The sequence below is a fragment of the Lontra canadensis genome, unplaced genomic scaffold, assembly GCF_010015895.1.
Source record: "Lontra canadensis isolate GAN:19392208 unplaced genomic scaffold, GSC_riverotter_1.0 scaffold96, whole genome shotgun sequence".
Classification (NCBI taxonomy): Eukaryota; Metazoa; Chordata; class Mammalia; order Carnivora; family Mustelidae; genus Lontra; species Lontra canadensis.
In genome coordinates, this window is record NW_022631090.1 from 2889387 (window position 1) to 2912541 (window position 23155).

Below are 23155 nucleotides of genomic sequence, written 5' to 3' on the forward strand. Positions count from 1 at the left end.
CATGAGGCAGGGTTGACAGTCTGCTGCTGAACACTAAGTGACCACAACAGTCCCTCTGTGCATTAGCAGTGCCATAAATCTGCTGACTGAAATAAGAACAGATATGGTGGGCCGCCTGGGTGGCTCAATGGGTTAAAGCCTCTGCCTTCAGCTCAGGTCATGATCTCAGGGTCCTGGGATGGAGCGCCACATCGTGCTCTCTGCTCAGCAGGGAGCCTGCTTTCCTTCCTCTCTCTGCCTGCCTCTCTGCCTACTTGTGATCTCTGTCTCTGTCAAATAAATAAATAAAATCTCTTTAAAAAACCACTAAAAAAAAGAACAGATATGGCATTGCTCTTGAACAATAAAGCAAAAAATGTACGCAAGTACAACAGCCTGAAAGCCACCAACCTTTGTCATCTTTAAAAAAAAAATCACTCGTCTGTGTTGACATTCTAGGACAGGGTATCCTCTTAAAAATCCCTATAATAAACTTAACCTGTTTTTAGCTGCTTAATAAAAAACATGAAACTGGAAAAACTGCCTGTTGCACAGCAGTAAAAGACTGCTCTTCTAAATGCATGAAGGCTATGCAGTGGGGACTCCGTGCTTTCTCGCCCATGCCTCTCACTGAGGTATGCTGTCCTTCTGCATATCAAGAGCGATACCTGCTGCCCTCCCCGTTAGGAAGACATGAACTCGAAGCTGTGCTTCCTTGAAATCAAGAGATTCATTTGTATGGCCTTCAGGAAAGGGCAGGCCATCATCTTCGGTCACAAAACAGTTCACTGTTCCTGTTGAGGATTACTGTTTCGTATGGAGAGCAGATGAGTAACTACTCACTGAGCATGGACTCTGGGCTAGGCACTGTGCTCAGTCCTCCAGATGCATTATCTCACTGAATCCTTCAAGAAACCCATTTGAGGGGGTACCTCATTTTACTGATGATATAACCAGTCTCTGAGAGAGCATCTGCCCAATGTGACCCAGTGAAGTAGGGATTCTGATCCAGGTCTAATAGATTTTAAATAGATCATAATAGCCTCAAATAGATTTTAAAGCTATGTTTTCATCTCTCCTATCTGTGACCCTGGTCATACTGGTATAATCTAAATAGGTGACAAGGACAAACTTTGTGTATGAAGAAATCCTGGCAGCCTATATCCTGAGGCATTTTTATAGGTGAAAAAATGTCCTCTAGGTATCAAGGGAGTCCTAGAAGCTTAGGGGAAAATCAAATAAAATTTCACCTTTTGTCTTAAGGTCAAGTTTAATGTTAAATATTTCATTCCAGTTACTTCAAATGCTCTGAGATAGTTAGCTTAAACACAAAAAGCATTAGTGATACATTTAAGCTCTAGTACACAAAGTAAACAAATGCTATATATTGATTAAAGTCTGAATTTAAAAGAAGAAATCATCTCCCCCAGAAGCATGTGACACAACATCGATTTAAGAATGAAAAAGAAAAACTAATAAACTGAAGTCCATTAATGCCCACACGTTTTTTTCCCCCAAAAGTCTGGGAAAACAGACTTCACTAAGCAAGGATGCATGCATTTGCCAAGTTGAAACACACAATAAGGACAGATGAAGGTCATCTGTCCTTTACAAACAACCTTATGAAAATGTAAAAGGTATCAATTTGAAAATCAATGATTAACTATGTAAGTGCTACTTTAAGAAATTACATTTTCAGGTCACACATCATTTAAAGGGGTAATTTAAATACCAAATAAAGAGAAAATTTGCCTTCTGTATCCACTCAACATTAAATCAGAAAACAATTACAAAAGTTCCAAGAGGGGTGCCTGTGTGGCTCACTCCATTGAGTGGCTGCCTTCAGCTCAGGTCATGATCTCAGGGTCTTGGGTTCCAGCCCAAGTGGGGCTCCCTGCTCAGCAGGGAGTCTGCTTCTCCCTCTCCCTCTGTGCTCTCTCTTTGTCTCTCTCAAATAAATAAATATAATCTTTAAAAAACTAATAAAATAAAAATAAATAAGTAAAAGTTCTAAGAGATTAAACAGATAACATACCTGTGGCACTTTAAAAGATCCTATTTCTACATAGTTGTTGCCTCCCCGAGACTTATAAATGGGTGGAGTGCTTTTAAAAAAAAAAACAAAACCTTTGCTCTCACATACTATTAAAAAGTTCCAAATGATTTTAAAACACAGAAAAGAAAGCTCAAAAATGATGTTAAAAAATGGTTGCATTTGGTTAATGAAATCAAACCTCACAGGAGCTGTATTACAATATAATACACTTCATATTTAATATCAAAACTTTAAAAATGATACTATTTAAGAAAATAAAAGGCATTAAGGGCAGTTAGTAGGCTTTCTTGCTGTTAGTTTGCAAGACTGAATAATCATGTGAAATATATATTCATCTGCCCTTTTTAAGTCTCACCTGATTCAAACTGACAGCCCAATCTAATTGACACGGTATAGTTTGTACAATCAAACTTTAGACCCGATATATAGTAATTATAATAAATACATTTGAGAGCTGAAAAAGCAAAACAAAAACAAAAACCTAGGATGAATATATGCGTGCCCTGTCCCAACACAACGCACCTGTGCCTAGCTAGCTATTTTAACTACAAGCCTCTCACCACCACGACTGATCTTTGGGTGCGTCTCCAGCAAGATTACCCAAACCTGTCTACTTCCTCACCTGGAGAGGGATTAACCCCTGAAGTCGCCATCCTGCCAGTCTCTTCCCAGCTTTTCCCAGCAAAGAAAGCACCTCAGCTGCCATGCTGAAGATGCTCTTTCACAGTGTAGCAGAAGTCCCCTCCCATAATGCTTTAAGAACATCCCCAGCATGCATCAGATTATGTTTTTTCTAGGTCATAGGATCTTATAATTGGGATCCTATCTATATGTGTTGAAATGAGGAGATCCAGCAGCCAATGTTGCTGCCTACACACTTCACATACACTGTGTATGATGATGCGGCTATTCCTCATTTCAAGTGATCACAACACGCTGCATTTTTAAATATGAAGCTTCCAAAAGTCAGAAGTTGGTTGTAGAGCTTTAATTCAAAGCTCAGATTAAAGGAATACTGAGGACAGACCAAGCTAGAAGTGGCACCTACTGACCAAGCATGATGTTCCAATCCAACTTGATTAGACACCAGGAGAGAGGGAGGAAAACTAAGTTCTGGGGGGTACGTATTTGCAGAGAAGTAAGAAGGGTGCAGTGCTATAAAATGGGAGTAGGTAGCACAATGCCAATTTCAACGTCCTAGGCTACTGCTGAAGATGAACTCCTGCAGATCCCTGTAGACAGAAGCTGCTGCTAAATTAGAGGGCACATCGCACCATGGGGTAGACTTTAATTTTGTCTGTAAAGTCTTCTATTTCCCAGGTATTTTTTTTCTCTAGGGGAACACAGCCATGGCTTATCAAAAATCATTCAAAATAACTTCAAAATTAACTTTCAGTTATAATAAATGTCTTGCATCCAAGTGAGATCCTACCTCTCTTGTCATGTTACCTATTTATTACTAATAAAGTAATACAAACCGCAGGCTGCCAACCGTGAGTATAGATCAAAAAAAAAAAAAAAAAACCTGTGACCAGCATATTACTTCCCCTAGTAATAACTTTGTATACCGGGGACAATTTTGCAACCACTCCTTTTTCTGCCACATGACCTACCCTCCACGTTTGCTAGAGGAGGAGCCAGTTCGACAGGTTAGTTCTTTGCTAATGTTGTTTCCCGGTACTCTTTACTATTAAAAATTATGCAACAATGTAGTCTTAAGTCATTTCTATTTTTTTTTAGATTTTGTTTATTTGATGAGAGAGACACAGCGAGAGAGGGAACACAAGCAGCAGGAGTGGGAGAGGGAGAAGCAGGCTTCCCGTGAGCAGGGAGCCGGATGTGGGACTCGATCCCAGGACCCTGGGATCATGACACGAGCCGAAGGAAGATGTTTAACGACTGAGCCACCCAGGCGCCCCTTCAGCCATTTCTTATAAAAATGGCCAAATAAGTCACTACAATTCAGCCACATGGCCACCATGTGAAACTGTGGTATGGTTTTGTCTTGTTTTGTTTTTACAAGCTCACTCTGTGCTTCCGTATTAAAATACCTTTAAAGTGAGATTATTAAAAGAACTCAAAGACTGATGAATCTGTTGAAGACTGAAATCCTGTAGCCATCCAGACAATTCTCAAATATTAGCACTAAGAAAAAGAAGAGCACAGATATTCCAAAGACTGTAGAAAGTTCTCGATTTTTTTTTAAATTCTTAGCATTTCATTATGGCTGTACCTGTCATTTTAGAAATTAAAGAATTCTTCCCTAAAGAAGGAAGCCACATGATGCTAAATACAAGAAGCCAGGGGAAAGTACTCTTAGAGTTAATGTCTCCATACTAGGGATGAGGAATACTTTCCATTCTTTTCTCTTCACTTTCATTTGTTTCCCTGGCCCATGCATGCTTCACTAAGGTGAGTGAGGGAGGGGGATAAGGGAATGAGGTATTTCTGCTTTGAAGTGTATTGGGGACAGTGAAGGCCCAGCTATGCCAATCAGAGAGGAGTCTCTGAAGTGTCAAAGGCACTCCAAAGTATCTGTAAACTCCTGAGTACAACTGCACATGTTTCTGCCAATGTGTTTAGCAACTCCTACTCTCTGCCTTGGTAATTTTTTTTTTTTTTTTACCTATCTAGATGGGCTGTAAGCCGACTGCTCTAAATGTTTATCTGTGTTTGTAGGGTGTGTGTATGTGTGTGTGCATGCGTGCTCACACATGCATGTGTGCATGTGGGGCATGGCGGGGAGAGGTGGGGGAGAGAGGAGGATGGAGGTGGGGAGGGAGACAAGAGGAAACAGACTCTCTGTGCAAAAATAAATCAACTACAGAAGCCTGAATACTACTGTCCTCAAGATGGCACCACAGTCTATTTCCCAAGGAAACACTAGCCTCACTGATACCTCACCACTTTTACGAATCATGGGGTAGCATGCTAAGCAGCTGAATTCAGAGACGGCTAATTTGGGCCTGCTGAGGAAAACCTCTGGCCATGTTTTAAGATTTTTCTAATGCAGGCTCATCAGCAGACTTTAGTACCAAGCTACACAAGAACATTAAGTCTTGAATTTCTTTACACTCGGGATTCAAAAATAGTTATTAGCACCTAAGAACTACTAGATCTTCTGTTTCAAGTTTATAACCAATTATAATTAAAGTGATTCTCAGAAGACCAGAAATACAAGAGATGCAGCATCGTATACAGGGTTTTAGTCCAGGTTCAGCAGCTTGCTGAACAGTAAGATGTGGAACAAATGAAATAACCTCTTGTCTGTGTCCTCATCTGTAAAATGAGAAAACTGGATTCTTATTTTAAGATATAGCACAAGCCTGTAATAGTTTTAAAAGCAAAGAAGGATGGTGAGGGGAATGATACAGCTGCCTTGGGTGGGGGGCAAGTATAGACATTAAAAAAAAAACCCTATGATTTGCTATCACCATCATTTCATAAAATACAGAATGTATTTGATGCCCCTAAATTAGATAGGCAGATCTTATAATAACAAGAAATCATTTGAAGGGGAAGAGTTTAACCTTAAAAAAAATGCATGGCCTGTTGTCCTTACTTTCCTCACTTCACCCTGGACCACAAAAACCTCCTCACTGACCTCCACTGGTCTAAAAATCGATGTTTGGGAAACACTGGACTAGGTAATTTTCAAGGTCCAAGACTAACACTAGGACTCTAATTTTAAGTGTGCTATTGTGTTTCTTTTAAGTGTGCTGTTGTGTTTCTTTTATTCCATGCTATGGTCTAGAGAAGATACTCCGGTGAAGGAAAGGGCTAATACCTAAAATTCTGCAAATCAGAAATATATTTCAATCAATTCTGAGAACCAGTAACTAGAACAAGCTTCAACTTATTAGGGTGAGCAGCCACTACTACAGACATCCTCTCATCGAGAATAACGAGCCTCCTTACAATTAGCAAAGTGAGGCAAAGGGAAGCAAACTAGCTTGCCAAAGACCCTCGGCCTGTAAGTCTCACCAGTCAGAACTGGAACACTCCCATCTGTGGCTCCACTTTTCGGTAATCACTCAAGGAAAAACATTTTACTTAGATTTCAATTATCACTTCCCCTTTCAAAAATGAGGGGTGGTAGCTTAAATTTTAGAAGCTATACAGGGTAAAAAGTTATCCCGTTTTACTTTTCCAAATATTGCCCTTTAACACAAACATGGAGATTGGCAGGATTTTTCCACAACAAAAAGAGTCAAGATGCCTGTTAGTATAGTTAAAACTTAATTTCCTCCAAAAGCTGATAAAATGACAAATTTAGAATTTTCAAAGAATACTTACAGATTTCCTTTTTCTCTTAAAAACACGTGTATGTATCTTTTGTGATTTCAATCTGCAATAAAAGACAACATTAATGGGTACATTGACACAAGAGAAGAACCCCTTTTGAAAACACTCAAGTGCTGTTTCACATTACCCGTGCACCTTAGCTCATGATGAGCCCGGTATCCAAGACAAAATAAGAAATGACTCAAGATGGTCATCTGGCTAGAAGTAATGCTATTAGGATCACAGAAAAGTAACTTAGCCTAAAAAACAGTAGTCAAAACTCTGTAGGAAAATGGTAAGATGAAAAAATGGGCAGAGGAATTAAAGAGACATTTCTCCAAAGCAGACATCCAGATGGCCAACAGGCACATGAAAAGGTGCTCAACATGACTCATCATCAGGGAAAGGCAAATCAAAACCACAATGAGATACCACCTTGCACCTGTCAGAATGGCTATCATCAAAAAGACTAGAAATAACAAGCCTTGGTGAGTTTGTGGAGAAAAGGGAAGCTCTGCGCAGTGTTGGTGGGAACATAAATTGGAGCAGCCACTCTGGGAAACGGTATGGAGGTTGTGTAAAAAAAATTAAAAATACGATGATCACATAATCCAGCTATCCCACTTCTGGATATACAGCCAAAGGAAATGAAAACAGGATATCAAAAACAAATCTGCACTGCCATTTTTTAAGAAGATTTTATTTATTTATTTGAGAGAGAGACAGTGAGAGAAAGCATGAGAGGGGAGAATGTCAAAGGGAGAAGCAGACTCCCCATGGAGCTGCGAGCCTGATGCGGGACTTAACCCTGGGACTCTGGAATCCTGACTGGAGCCGAAGGCAGTCACTGAGCCACCCAGGCACCCCCGCACTGCCATGTTTACTGCAGCATTATTCACAGCAACCAAGATAAGCAAACAGCCTAAGTGTCCACCAATGGATGAACGGGTAAAACAAATGTGGTATGTACACACAATGGTATATACTCAGCCATGAGAAAGAAGGAACGCCTGCCATTTGCAAAAACATGGGTGGACTTTGAGGGTGGGCTTTGTGAGATGAGCCAGGCAGAGAAAGACAACTGTGGCATGATGTCATTCATTTGTGGACTCTAAAAAAGCCAAACTCACAGGAATAGAGTAGAATGGTGGTTACCAGAGGCTGGAGGGGGGACCCAGGGAGATGCTGTTAAAGGCTTGTTAGAAGATGAGTAAATTCTGGAGATCTGATGCCCAGCACAGTCATCACAGTCAACAATGCCATGTCATATACTTTCAAAACTGCTAAGGAACTAGACCTTAAATGTTCTCACCACAAAAAATGATAATTATGTGATGCAACAGAGGTGTTAGCTAAAGCTAAGGTGGTAATCGTAACAATATATGAATGTATCAAATCAACATGTTGTGCACCTTGCACAATATTATACGTCAATTATAGCTCAATAAAAAATGTTAAAGTAAAATGAAAAGAAAATGGCAAGAAGCAGGAGTCACGCTGTTAATAGTTTTATTTGTACCTCTTATTCCTCCCCCCAGCCCCAGTCGGGACAGGAGCCATTCAGGGATAAAGTCTGACCACAGGAAACTAGTCAATCTACCCAGATAGCCTCAACCCCAAGTGCCTGCAGACGCCCAGCGATTTCCCCATCAAAATCCAAAATGAATAATTTCCTTTAAACAGTGCAAGACTCTTTCCAAATCAAAACACAGCACTGCTCTAGGCAAGAACCTACAGATATTTTCATGTTCCCTCAGCGAACATACAGATCAGCTCTATGATGCTCTTGAAGCTATACATGCTATGAAGGTTTTGGACTGACCTACGTTGTATAGTGCAGGAGAAAACAACCTATCATCTGAACACCTAGAATAGTAAACTACGGCCCTTCTGTAATTTGACTTACATTTCAACACTGCGGGTGTGTCCTAGGCACAATTTTGATTTTGAAGAAGAAATGAAGTCCTATCTCCATGAGGTAGTACTCAGTACTACTTGCATGAGACTATGAGAAAAACCCTTCAAACACTTTTTTTAAAAAAATCTAGACACTCCAATGGAAGTCGCAAACATCCGTATGACTAACGACCACACTAACTACTTGGTGTTAACTCAGTTCATTTTCTCTCCTGCTACCATCAGAACAAGAGGGCAAGAATGATTTACACCCAGACCTATCACCAACAGAGCATTCCTTTTGTTTGGTTTCACAGAACTACTTCTTCACTTCAAGTGAATATCCACAATCTACTTTTGGAGAGGGTGTGCTGGGGACGGTGTCAGTATATGTGTGAACACAGATGGTTAAGACTACTTATAAACAGAAGGCATGCTACTTAACATTTTCTTATTTTTCTCCCACAGGGCTAACAATTCATATTAACATAAGCAGAGTAAATCTCTGCATATACACACTCAAATAAAGTCCGAAGAGCTCAAGAAGAGAATGTTGGAGAAGAAAAACTTCGTATTTCTAAATACAAATGGATAGATTTCCCCCACAGATTAATTCAGGTAACTGATAAACAACAAAGACCAACTTTCTACAAAATCATTTAAAGACCTATGGGTGGCAGGGGGGAGATACAAAACTATCCACTAGCTTGCTTAATTTGGAAAATAATTTCATCCATAAATATTTGTAAAGAATAGTTTACACTTGGTCATTGGTACCATGGAAGGAGAAGATGGAGAGGTGAATCAGAAGTGTCAGAGAATTCTCTCAGCTGGATGAGAGCCCCAATTTCAACCTTCTACTCATTTCCAGTCTCACAGTCCTCCATCAATCAGGCAAGACAAAGAAACTCTCAGAGGTTCTTAAATACAAGAGACAGGGATAAAGTCCTGTCCTGATTTTTTTTCCAGCATCTGTACATTTAACGGTCATTTATTTCATCATTTAAAAAACAAGACAAAACCAGCCGCTGCTGCCCAGCAGATAGAAGGGAACTAAACCACATTTCCTCACCTTACTTTTTCTACACGATGGAAAAACACTCTAAACGTAACCTCTCTCCCCCTAGCCTCCCCCTACCAAATAGCACCCTGTTCTTAGAGTCATTCTAGTAAAATAAATTGAAGACATAATTTTGTACGAAAGATCTAAGCAGATGACCACCTTGCAGCTTCCACTTACAAATGACTGGGACTAGGAATAGGAATGATCTGGCTGAAATTAGAATGCAAATTTGGAACACACTTTTCACTTTCACATGTATATGCAAGTTTTTGTTAGCACAAGGAAGTTGGAAATCCTTCGCAAGGCAAATTTTTAACAGACTGAAGCATATAACATAGTTTGTTTCGACTTAATGATCACCTGATACCATGGAAAAAAGAGAATACAGCATCTAGAGTTTATCGTCTTTCAATTAGGAAATGAGGCAGCCCTGAGAAAGCCTTACTCATCAAATACCACGGAGCAAAACAGTGTCCAGGCAGCTAACAGGATGGTGATTAAGGAAAAAGCAACCACAAATACAAGGCAGGGCTGTTCAACTTCAGACAACCCTCATATTTTGAGACAGACTTCAAAACAAACCATTACTGTGTTTAGTTTTTGCCCTGTTGCAAGTAAGTTAGTCTGCTAACCAGTATTTTGGAAAACATTCTTCTAGAAGTCAAGTCAATACTCAACTTGTGATAACATCTGTTGAAAATGTTTAAAGCACAATCAATCTTCCTCCTGTCATTAATGTCTCAAGGACCAAGCTTAGTACGTTTAAAAGAGGATGTTTCAAAAAGAGTGGGAAATATTAACAAAGTCCTGAGCATTTAGTGTCCAAATCTAAAAGTAAATTCTGGTGAGTCCCTTATAGAATAATCTCCTCAGCAATGGTCTTTCACCGGTCTTGCTTCAGAGAGATGTGCGTATGTCATGTATCCACTAATGGATGAAAACTGCCATAATTATAATACAGTTCAAAGGTTAGCAGTATTGAAATCAAGAACAAGGCAAGTACAAAACAGTATGTATGACTCCGTGATATACGCCTTTCTTTGAGTGGGTACATGTTCATAGAAAAATTAGCAAGATACACACCAAATATCAATTGCTGTGTGGCAGCATTACAGGTGCATTTTGCGTTTTAATTTTTTTATTTTGTTTTTTATACTTTTGTATTCTTTGCGCTGATTTTAACAGCTTCCGACGTTTCCATAAATATTGTTTATTTTAAAAAATGATTTTTAAGGGGCGCCTGGGTGGCTCAGTGGGTTAAGCTTCTGACTTCTGCTCAGGTCATGATCTCAGGGTCCTGGGATCCAGCCCTGCATCAGGCGCAGCAGGGAGCCTGCTTCCTTTCCTCTCTCTCTCTGCCTGCCTCTCTGCCTACTTGTGATCTCTGTCTGTCAAATGAATAAATAAAATCTTTTTTAAAAATGATTTTTAAAAAGTCATAAAGAAGAAGAAAATGACATTTAGAACAGGACTCTGTAACTATCACAAGCCAATCAGACTACTAGAGGGTACTACTCAGAATCTAAGCTGTAGTAGAATCTTTTCTTTTCCCCTTAAGAATATATAAAGTATTGGCAGTTAAAGAGTCTTAAATGTTTCATAGGCTTGTAGGTCACTTGGTTCATAAAAATTGAAATGTATAAAACAAGTATTATAACCTAAATAATAAAACTACCCCAAACTATCATGTAATACTGTAAAAAATATGGAGATGATTCTAGGCTGTCATAGACTAGAATGATGGTTCATGGAAAAGTTAGGTAACCTAAAACAAAATGTTTTTTAAAAATATTCATGATATCTCAATAAAGTCTTTTTTAAAAAAACAAACGTTATGAAATATAAAATACAGAGTGAAATTATCTTTTATATTCAATTTTCCAGAAATAACAGCTTTTAGTAGTATGGTGGGTACTCCTGGGGACGTTTTTGTAAACGTAGTCTAATGAACATGTGTGCACACAGGCGCACACACACACGCACAATTTTTAAGCAAAAAGTGAATCATACTATCTACACAGGTTTGCAACTTTCTTTTTTAAAAATATGACTCTCTTACATGGCTTTCCATGCCAGAATACATAGATCTACATACTTCCAAACAGTTAGGGATGGCTGGGTGGATCACTGGATTAAGCAGTTAAACATCTGCCTTCGGCTCAGGTCATAATCCAGGGACCCTGGGACTGAGCCTGGCATTGGGATCTCTGCTCAGTGGGTAGTCAGTTTCTCCCTCTGCCCCTCCCCTCTGCCGATGCTCTCTCTCTGGCTCTCTCAAATAAATAAATAAAATCTTTAAAAAAATACTCTTAAACAGGTATATGGTATTCCGGCAAAGAATACCCTTAATGATATATTTATGCCAGTGTATCTATAGGATATATTTCTAGTTGAATTTCTGGGTCAAAAGGGTATGTGACCATTTTAGGTTCTAGTCTTTTAAAATTGCCCTCCAGATCTAGAAGCAAAGATACTCAGTAGCAGTGATCATACCTAGTACCCAGATCTTGGGTTTCCAATTACCATTCTCCAGTAAAAGGAACCAGGGCCCTTTAGAGAAGTAGTTGATTCCAGAGCCAAGGCAGGAAAGATGCCAGCTGAACCTGGTATCTTCTGGTGCCAGAAAGTAAGGAAGTGCTTAAAAAAAAAAAGATGGGGATGTGCCAAAGGGACACAGCGGCCAACCCAAAAGAGCTCTCAGTGGTCAAAGCTGGAACAATGTGAACAATATAAATGATAGTATTAAATTATATCCAAAAGAATAAAGTAAATATCCATGAGTCCACACAAATACAAATAAATGATTGACCAAATAAATAAGTATAGGAGGGAGAAGGGACAAAACTTCCTTATATAAGTTCTAATTAATAAATGTGGAAGGAATAAAGGAAATAGAAAATCTCCATTCAAACACTACAGTAAAGTCCTGGGTGGCTCAGTCAGTTAGGCATCTGCCTGCAGCTCAGGTCATGATCCCAGGGTCCTGGGATCAAGCCCCACCCACATCAGGCTCCCTGCTCAGCGGGGAGTCTGCTTCTCCCTCTGCCCCTCCCCCTGCTCATGCTCTCTCTCTCTCTTTCTCAAGTAAACAAAATATTTTTAAAAAGCAGCACTACAGTAATAATTGGCTGCACACAAAATCCACTGATGGATGCTAACACTGGTGAGTGGAAGTTTAAAGTTGAAACTGGATATATACATGGTCTCAAAATACCACCTCCAAATATATATTAATACAATATAATAAAGTATTTATAATACCTATTAACTACAAAGGAAAAAATGATAACTTTACTGTGGAGAAACACAATTGAGATCACCTTAACCAGGTGATCAAGATTACCATCACCAATTACAGGACACATCTGAGAAGAACACAACACAGCTTTTCTACGGTGTTCTTGCCCAAATTACATCATCTTGAGCTACCAAGAAAGAACATCAGGTAAACCCAAATTAGGGGCATTCAACAAAGTCCTGAATATTCTTCAAAGTTGTTAAGGTCACGAAAGATAAACACTGAGGAGTTGTCATGGAAGAGACTAAGGAGGGGTAGAGAGTCTTAAGTTACAGGAAATCAGTCAAAGACAAATACTATATGATTTCACTCATATGTGGAGTTTCAAAAACAAAACAAGCAAAGGGGGAAAAAAGAGAAACAGAAAGACCAACCAAGAAACAGACTTCTAACTCTAGAGAACAAACTGATGGTTACCAGAGGGGAGGTCAGGGGGGCGCTGGGTGAAACAGGTGATGGGGATTAAGGAGGACACTTATGATGAGCACCATGTGATGAAGGAAGTGTGAAATTATTATATTGTACACCTGGAACTAAGATAACACTGTATGTTAACTGGAATTAAAATAAAAAACTTTAAAAAAAGGAAGAGACTAAGGAGACATAATAGCTAAATGTAATGTGAGAGCCTAGATTAGATCCTGGAACAGAAAAAAGATGTTAGTAGAAACACTGATTAAATCTGAATAAAGTCTTGGGGCACCTGGGTGGCTCAGTGGGTTAAGCCTCTGCCTTCAGCTCAGGTCATGATCCCGGGGTCCTGGGATGGAGCCCCACATCGGGCTCTCTGCTCAGCAGGGAGCCTGCTTCCCCCTCTCTCTCTGCCTGCCTCTCTGCCTACTTGTGATCTCTGTCTGTCAAATAAATAAATGAAATCTTTTAAAATTTTTTAAAAAAATCTGAATAAAGTCTGTAGTTTAGTTAATAGTATTATATCAATATTAATTTCTTAGTTTTAATTATACTATAATTATGTAAAATAGTAACACAAGGGGGAGCAAGGTGAAGAGCCCATGGATATGATGTACTATCCTTGCAACTCTTTTGCAAAAGTCTAAAATTTATTCCCATCCCCCCCAAATTTTAATGACCTCAAAAAGAGAAGATACCATTTCATATTCCCACCAAAATTAACATGCCCATCTCAGGGCACCTGGGTGGCTCAGTCTGTTGAGTGATTTCAACTCAGGTCATGATCTCAGGGTCCTAGTGAGCAGGCTTGAGGATTATTTCGCTTCCTCTCCCTCTTACCCCCATCCCCATGCACCTGTGTGTGTTCTCTCTCTCTCAAATAAATCTTTTAAAAATATATGCCGATATCTCCATATCCCCTCCAACAATGAAGTGAATCCTACCAAAAACACTTCTTTTATATTTTTCAATGAATATATTAAAATGTTTCACTATATCTAAATTTCTTTTCCCTTTTTAAAGATTTTATTTATTTGACACAGAGAGAGACACAGCGAGAAAGGGACTACAAGCAGGGGGATGGGGGAGGGAGAAGCAGGCTTCCCGCTGAGCAGGGAGCCCGGTTCGGGGCTCGATCCCAGGACCCTGAGATCATGACCCAAGCCAAAGGCAGAGGCTTTAACCCACTGAGCCACCCAGGCGCCCCATGTATCTAAATTTCTTATATGAATGAATATGAATCCAGTAACTCTGCCCATTTTTTCACTTGATTATGCATATTTTCTTGGTGATTCATAAGAGCCCTTTGTATATTAAGGAAATAGACCCTTTTTCTGACATATTACAGATCCTGTTCCTGGTACAGATTTTCTCTTATTTGGGGCCAAATATTGGTTTTTATGTTTTAATTAATAACATGTACCAGTAGTCTCCTTTGTGGCTTCAGGGTCATCTTCCCTCCTCGAGATTTAAAAACCTCCCTCATATTTCCTAGAAGTGTGATTACCAAGTCAAAGATAGACTGGGTGACGGTGGGGAGTGTGGGAAAGGAAAACTCTTGATATATACCTATAAAATTACTTTCCAGAAAGGCTGCACCTATCTATACTCCCATCAGCAGCATTACATATTTTACTATAAAATAAATCTTTTAATTGAATAAGAAAAATATCTACCTTACCTATATCCTACCCAAAAGAAATCACTTACCACCTTGGGAAAAAAAAGCTGACATTCTCTGAAATTCTCCTGTGTCAAAGATTTTATGCATGGCCTTCTTTGTATCCAGAATTCTGCTCAAAAGACAGCTTTTCTGGGATATCTTCACTGATACTTTGAGCTAACATGTCTTGTCTTCTTTTGAACTTTTATAGCTCTTCCCTAAAAGCTTGAAACTTGTAATACATTACCCAAATGGGCATCATCTCTTTGCCTTCCACTCAGGTGACAAGAAGGATTTTGAAGGGAGGGCATTTCAGAAGTTAGTTGTATTATTTATAAATTTATCTTAATCACTTATCTAAACAGTAAGCTCATTTGGGAAAAGGACTGCATCCTATTATCTCTGTATCCCACATGGGCTTGGAAATAGCATCAAATATTTGTTGGAATGGATAAGAGAAATAATCTAACACTTGTCAGAGAATACAGCTGGTTGAAGTCATTATTTTTTCCTTCACAATTAACATCAGCCTTCATTTTATCTGTGACCGTTTTTTAATTTATTGAAAAATAAATTGAACCATAGTTGACAAAGTGTTATATGAGTTTCAGGTGTGCAGCATAGTAGTTTGACAATTCTGTACTATTTTTAGTATATAAAAATATATACTGTTAATACATATATTAATGGTATAGAAAATATATATATGACATATGATATATATTATATATATTAATAGTATATAAATATATACTATTTTTAAACTAGACTTTCTGTTTACATTATCATCTTTGGCAGATATCTGGGGAAAACATTTACACCAAAAAATTATGATTATATTTTAGAATGATGATAATCAATGTTAGCCGAACAGAAAGTCCTTTGTTCTACTAATAACTCAAAGATTATTCTTTAAGTATTTTTTAAAAAAGATTTTATTTATTTGAGAGAGAAAGAACATGAGAGGAGAGAGGTCAGAGGGAGAAGCAGACTTCCCACCGAGCAGGGAGCCCAATGCAGAACTCAATCCCAGAACTCTAGGATCAGGACCTGAGCTGAAGGCAGTTGCTCAACCAACTGAGCCACTTAGCGCCCACTCAAAGATTATTCTTGTCACTACTGGAAGAACATATCACTTGCATATCCATGACAACAATGAATATTTCCTCGCGTGGTTAAATCTGCAGTATTCTGGGGTAGTTTCTTTGTTTTGTTTTCTCAGTTTTGAAGCAATGCTTACGTATGCTATGCTACACCCAAGCTTGAAGACAGAGTCTAGTTGCAATCCCAACAGAAATACTCCCAACTTTAGTATTAGGTTACCATCCATTTTGTTATATAAATGCTTCCCTTATAATTAGTATCTTTACACACACACACACACACACACACACACACACATCCCTACACACATTTAGTTTTACTATTAGTATGGTAAAATATACATTAATACATATTATACACACATACATATGTCAATTGTGTATATAAAAATAACAAGTACCTAACCTACAATGTAAGTACTATGCTTCACCTGGGACAGGAAAATAAACTAGACGTATATGAAAGTTGTACACTTTCAGAGCTAAAATGGGCTCTAAGATGGGAATAGTGAACTCGTCTCCAAAAAGAAACTCTTCTCCCGCTCTCCCCTCCCAATAACTACAGGAACTAAAATAGGATCTACTTTCTAGAACATTAGGAAAACATCTTATCTGCTTCTTTATGAGAAACAAACTGAGGGTTTTGGGGGGGGCAGTTGGGTGAGCCTGGTAGTGGGTATTAAGGAGGGCACATATTGCATGGAGCACTGGGTGTGGTGCATAAACAATCTTGGAACACTGAAAAAATGATAGAATTAAATTTTAAAAAAGAATTAAGAATTTTTTTGTAATCAGTATTGATTAGTTTTACTTTTTTTTTTTTTAAAGATTTTATTTATTTATTTGACAGAGATCACAAGTAGGCAGAGAGAGAGAGAGAGAGAGGAAGAAGCAGGCTCCCTGCTGAGCAGATAGCCTGATGTGGGACTCGATCCCAGGACCCTGGAATCATGACCTGAGCTGAAGGCAGAGGCTTTAACCCACTGAGCCACCCAGGCGCCCTGATTAGTTTTACTCTTAAGATGAATATAAAAATACCAGAAAACAGGGGTGCCTGGCTGACTCGGAAGGAGGAGCATGTGACTCTTGATCTCAGGGTCATGAGTTCAAGCTCCACACTGGGTGTAGAGATTACTAAAAAAAATAAATAATTAAAAAAAAAATAGAATATTAGAAAACAGCAAAAAAAAAGTGCACTGTCCCTATCCCTTCTGTTTCGTGGGATTAAATTAACAATAGCATCAAGAGGGAAAATTCTCTTTAAAAATTCTTGATGTATCATCACATTTAAATAAGAATTTTCTAAGTCACAAACATCAATAAATCCTACTTGTAAGGTCTGCGTAAGGTATAGCTTTGCCATTATGAAACAACCACTGAGAGGAAGACGGTTTTAACAGATGAAAATTGCTGTCACACTGGTGATTCCTGACTTGGGACCAACAATTTCATGACACTGATTTTTAAACATTTTGGCCAAATAGATTATATCATATCAAACACCAGACTTACTAAATCCCTTTCTTCCAAGTTTACTCAAGAAATGTATTGATACATGGATGGTTCTGAATTTATAAGGCTTCCGTTTAAATACTAAGGATCTGAACAATACTTGGAGTGCTTGTTGCTTTAAGAAAGTACTCCTGTGTGATGACCAAAACTTCCCAAACTCCACCTGATTTTTGCCGGAGGTTACATTTTGTTTTTAAAGACAACAAAAGCATGGTTCTTAATAAATGCCCAGAAAGGTCTAAGAAATGATAAGCACTCATGGAGCAATAATTTTAGGAGAAAAAAACTAGAACTTACCCCTCAAGTTGTGATTGATAAACTGCTTGAGAGAGGAAAAATGTATTTTTAGAAGCACAGACTCTTGAAGCTAAAACATGGCCTGTTTCGATGGTTCTCGAAATATCCTGGGCTACCAGTTCCTTGCAGTACTGCTGTTAATATTACATTCCCACCTTCAGTTACCAGGAATAGGTTTTTTTTACTAGAACAGCAATGCGTGGAAGTTCCATCAAAAGGAGTGCCAATTAAGAATCAAGAAATCACTCAGTCCTGCCAAATATACACAAAAAAGCACTTTATATACTGTTGACAAAAGTGTAAACTGATACAAGCCTCATAGGAAGCAATTTGGCGATATACATCAAGAGTTCTTATATCATAACTCCCCACCTAATAATTTCATTTTCTACTTCTAGGAATATCCTAAGGAACTAATCAGAGATGCACACACACACACACATAGATAAGAGTCATCACTGCTATAAAGAGAACAGAAAACCTAGAACAAATTTCACATGCCCAAATGGAGATTGGTGAAATAATGATGCATCCATACGATCACATGCTACACAGTCATCAAACACAGCACTGCCGAAGAATATTCAAGATTATAGGAAAATGTTCAAGATACGCACAGCTTAATTGGCTTGAGAGGTGACTTAAAGAACAATAGCAACTTCCTCAGATATAGGCAGGCTACAAGTTAAAATGTTAACCCCTAGGTTGGAGAATTATCGGGGATTTTTAATTTTATCCTTACATTTTTCCTACACTTCCTGAAACTCCTGCAGTGAACATATTAGTTTCATCATTTAATAAATCAGTTGGAAATAGAGCATCAGTCTTTTAGTTCATTCTAGTGTTTGTGTATGTTGGTAGGTGACAATGAATACGGCCCCTAAGGCACTTGACACTACTCAAGTGACAGAGGGACGCTGTAAAAGGAGCCAAAAGTCAACTTCAACTGCAGTACAGAAAGATTAGACACTTGTTTCTTTTTTTTTTTAAGATTTTATTTATTTGACAGAGAGAAGTCACAAGTAGGCAGAGAGGCAGGCAGAGTGTGTGTGGGTGGGGGGGAAGCAGGCTCCCTGCTGAGCAGAGAGCCCAATGCGGGACTCAATCCCAGGACGCCAAGATCATGACCTGAGCCGAAGACAGAGGTTTAACCCACTAAGCCACCCAGGCGCCCGACACTTCTGTTTCTAAACTAGTCTCAATGTAAAAGAAACTTTGTTTGCTCATGCAATATAATCTGTGAAGCCGGGCACGTGAGTGGCTCAGTCGGTGAAGCATCTGCCTTCGGCTCAGGTCACGATCCTGGGGTCCTGGGATCAAGCCCCGAGTCGGGCTCCCTGCTCAGCAGGGAGTCTGCTTCTCTCTCTCCCTCTGCTGCTCCCTCCGCTTCTACTCTCTCTCTCCCTCTCTCTCTCTCTCTCTCTGACAAATTAATAAATAAAATATTTTTAAAAATCTATGACACAAAATAAAGTTTCTTTTTTCTTGCTATAACTACAACGTTAAAGTTTTCCCAAAGTTAACTGTCCTTGTGGTCCCCTATGCCAAAACGCAACTAAGAAAAATTGACTACTACTGCCAAGTGAATAGAGGATATCAAAAAGCCAGACAATTGTGAGGGGCTCCACACAGATTGAAATACAAATAATTTCTTGAAGGCCCAGAGTTCCACTCATTTATTCTATTACAACAAACAGGAACGCAAATGTCAGATGATATCTGCATAAGATTTAATAGGCACCTCATACTTGCCAACTCTTCTGCCTCACAAGGAAAAGATTTTTCATCTGACCAGAATCAGTACCCTAGGAGTAATAAAGGCCTTCCCTCAGAAAAAGTATCACAAGCAAAAGGTACCTGATGTGTATCATTTCTTTGTCTTCCACTTGGGTGGTAAGAAGGATTTTGAAGGGAGGGCATTTCAGAAGTTAATTTTCCATCAATATCCACTTGTTCACAATCTCAACTCTGGGACCAACTACTCTGAACTTGGAAGTATATCATCTTACCCAAGACTGTCTAGCTTCAGACATTCCAATCCACTGTGATATCACATTACAAATGTGTACTAGCTTCAAAAAGGAGTAGGCAGGAAAGGCTGAATCATTTCTTTCCCTCAAAGTTTTCACTTCAAAATGTTTCGGGTAACAGTAAAGTATCATTAAGTAATCTTACTTCCTGTAAGGCCCCAGACAGCTATGAGCATGTCCTGTAATAACCTCGACAGGGCCCAGCAGCACAGAGTTCACGACACTAAAAATTATCCAAAGAACACAGCTGATTGCTATATATACAATTCCACCACAACACGCAATAATACATCTATTTGAAAATTAATGTTTTACTCCAAAGTCAAGAAAAGTTGATCTGTGGCTGCTGGTTAATTCAGCTGGGTTGAGCCAGTGAGTCTGAAGCTAATCTCACAAATTTGATCCCATATGAACTGGTTAAAATGATGGTGATCACACTTGCCAGTTTGCCAAAGTCTGTCCCCTGGTTTACCTGTTGGTCCAGTGTAATTATTGTCAGAGTCCTCACCCTTTTTTTTTGGCGAAACCTCCTTCATGATGACTCTAGTGATAACCCTAACTCTGTCCCACAAATTCAAACTGAAGTCAATTCCTCAATTTACAAAATACATACATGTATTTGTAAGTACATAAAAAGATAAATCAAATCCACTATAAGAAAATATCTCCATTTATATGTCCTCAATTTATACAACTTTTAAAGACTGTCATCCTATTTAAGAAGTTTTATTTACCCAGCGTACCTAGGTGGCTCAGTTGGTTAAGTGACCAACTCTTGATTTCAGCTCAGGTCATGATCCCAGGGTAATGAGACAGCCCAGCGCCAGGTTCCATGCTCAGTGTGGAGTCTCGAGACTCTCTTCTTCCTCTTCCTCCTCTTCCTCTGCCCCTCCCCCTGCTTACATGCACATGTGCTCTCTAAATAAATAAATAAATTTATTTATTTATTTATTTTTTAAAAAGTTGTGTTTACCCTTTAACTAACTGAAAGGTCAGAGAGGAAGATATTGCCAAATTAACTTTAGCAATCAGGCAAAAATTCCAGCCTTGCAGGAAATACGTGTTACTTATCTTTATTATAAAAAAAAAAAACACTAACTGAAACTTCCTATCTATGATTTTCTGGAAAATACGGGTTAGCAACCTTAGAGTTGCATATCAAATGAAGTATCTGATGTCCAGTCAATGACAAAATACCAGAGCAAACCAGAGAGTTTCTGGGCTACCCCAGATGCTATAAGCTTAAGGAATTTTTCACATATTTATAAACTCTAGCTCTTGGAATAGTCTGCGTCTACTACAGCCTAACATTGTTTACTAAGAAAAACTGTATTTAATTTGGCCAATCCTAAGAAAAGACCACAGATTTAACAGGATAAGGTCCTATGCTTCATCGAAGGCTAAAGAACCAGACAATGAAGCTCCAGTCTAACCCAGTGCCCTGCTGAGATACCGTCTACCACAGAAGTTAGGAGCCAAAACACTGGAGCCAGATGGCCTTGGTCCAGCTCTTGGCTGTGCCCCTTACTAGCACTGGGTGACCTCCGGCAGGCTATTTAACCTCTTTACTTCATTTGCCACAGCTCTAAAATGGAAGGAATATTATTACTCCCTGTTGAAAGGACTTTTGTGTGGCTTAAATTGAGCTGATCTCAGGGCTCTAGCCATTATAAACTTCTTTTAGTTTCTCAAAAGCACCAAGCTTAATCTCTCACCTCTGAGTCTAGCACACGCTTTTTCTTCTGCCAAGAACATTCTCTTCTCCCTTTCCCTGGCTTTCTTTACGTCTTAGTTAAAATGGCACTTCAAAAAAGCCTTCCTTGACCTCGCCATGTTACATCAGGTGCCTCTGTTTTTTGCTCTGTGGGCACGCATACAGCAAGGCACTTAAACTTGTTCAGGTTGCTGTTCCCTTGCTGGACTGGCAAGCTCCTTACTGGCAGAGGCCATGTCTGTCTTGACTCCCACTATAATCCCCAGAACCTAGCACAGGGCAGGAACACTGTAGGTGCTTACCAAACAGCTTTTGAACAAACAAAGAATGAATTAAACCAGTAATACTAAGCAGAAAGGAAACCAAAAAGTCATTTCCAAGTTAAATCTTTCACTCTGAGGTGGACATGCGTGCCTCCTCCAATCTGAGCTGTATAAAAGGGCTTCGCTCGGGGCACCTGGGTGGCTCAGTGGGTTAAGCCTCTGCCTTCAGTTCAGGTCATGATCTCAAAGTCCTGGGATCGAGCCCCATGTCCGGCTCTCTGCCCAGCAGGGAGCCTGCTTCCCCCTCGCTCTCTGCCTGACTCTCTGCCTACTTGTGATCTCTCTCGCTCTCTGTCAAATAAATAAATAAAATCTTTAAAAAAAAAAAAAAAGGCTTCCCTCTCCCATAACTGAGAAGTTGAAAATTAAACGTGACAAGTGTCATATTCTGACAGGATACAAACTCGATGCCCTTGTGGGGTAGGAATCATGACTTCATAAGCAGAGCAAATAACAGTCTGTTCGGTGTGTTACTTATTATTTCATGTCTCATGTTCCAAAGCCTTTATTTAAATAAGGATTATCACAGCAAAATTACATGACTAATGTATCTCCCTGAATATTATCAGCTGGGCTAAATGAAACCCGTAAGTGCCTGGCAGAGGTGGGGGGAAGAAAAGGAAGGGGAGATCATGAATACGGAAGTGCATGAAAGAAAGGGGAAAGGAAATGAAAGTATTTGATATGCTGGAGAGGGGGAGAGCAACATCAGCCGCTCCTCTGCAAGGTACCACTGGGTGGCACCAGTGTCCCTGGCTAGCCCATACAGGTGTGGGACCAGGTGAGAAAGCCCACGGGCTATCTTGCATAGAGCTTGGGTTGAATGTTCAGAAGTCTTTTTTCCTTATACACACGGGCAGATACAATTCACTGGAGCGCAAGTTCTTTGCATATGTCACCAACACAGGCATAGGTCTTAAGGATCCTGTTTATCAGTGACACCTGGAAGGGAAGTTTGTCAACACTTTTGCCTGACAAAATGTTGGTGTCAGCTCACCATTCTAAATGCAGAGATACTCAGCAGAGTGAGAAGCCAGGAATTCTAGTGGAATGAGAATGGCAGGAAAAGAGAGCAGAATAATCTAGAAAGCTTTTTCAAACGATGAGGATGACCCATACAAAATTGCCAATATAGTCAAAAACTTGTTACGTGCCAGAAAACAGCAATTTCAAATTGTTCAACCTAATACACAGGTATTTGGACTCACTGGCTTAATGAGCCATGGTTACTGAGAAGAGGGTGTCAGACTTCTCGGGTTTATGGCAGGGGGAGGGTGAAATCACATGCACAGTTTGGCCTTAGGTCATGAAGAATTAACTAAGCTCAGGAATGGAAACAACAAAAACGTCTTAAGGGAAGGAAAACACGTCAGATGAGGGAAGACGTAAACACACACAAAAATATTATATTAAGTGTAAAAAAAAGCACATTACAAAACAGTACATAAAACACATCTTGTGACTTGTCTTTAAGGGAAACCCAAATAGTTTTTGGGGGTAGGGAACAGATTTCTATTCCCTATAGA

General features: G+C 39.3%; 1 protein-coding gene across 4 annotated transcripts in view; it reads right to left on the reverse strand.

Annotated features, from left to right (window-relative positions):
- ACSL4 (acyl-CoA synthetase long chain family member 4) overlaps window positions 1–23155 on the reverse strand; it is an 82046-nt gene that overhangs the window by 44609 nt on the left and 14282 nt on the right. For all 4 annotated transcript variants that reach the window (XM_032837138.1, XM_032837135.1, XM_032837137.1 and 1 more), the window contains exon 2: window positions 6332–6383. The gene's annotated coding sequence lies outside the window, so the exon portion shown is untranslated. The remainder of the gene's footprint in view (window positions 1–6331; window positions 6384–23155) is intronic.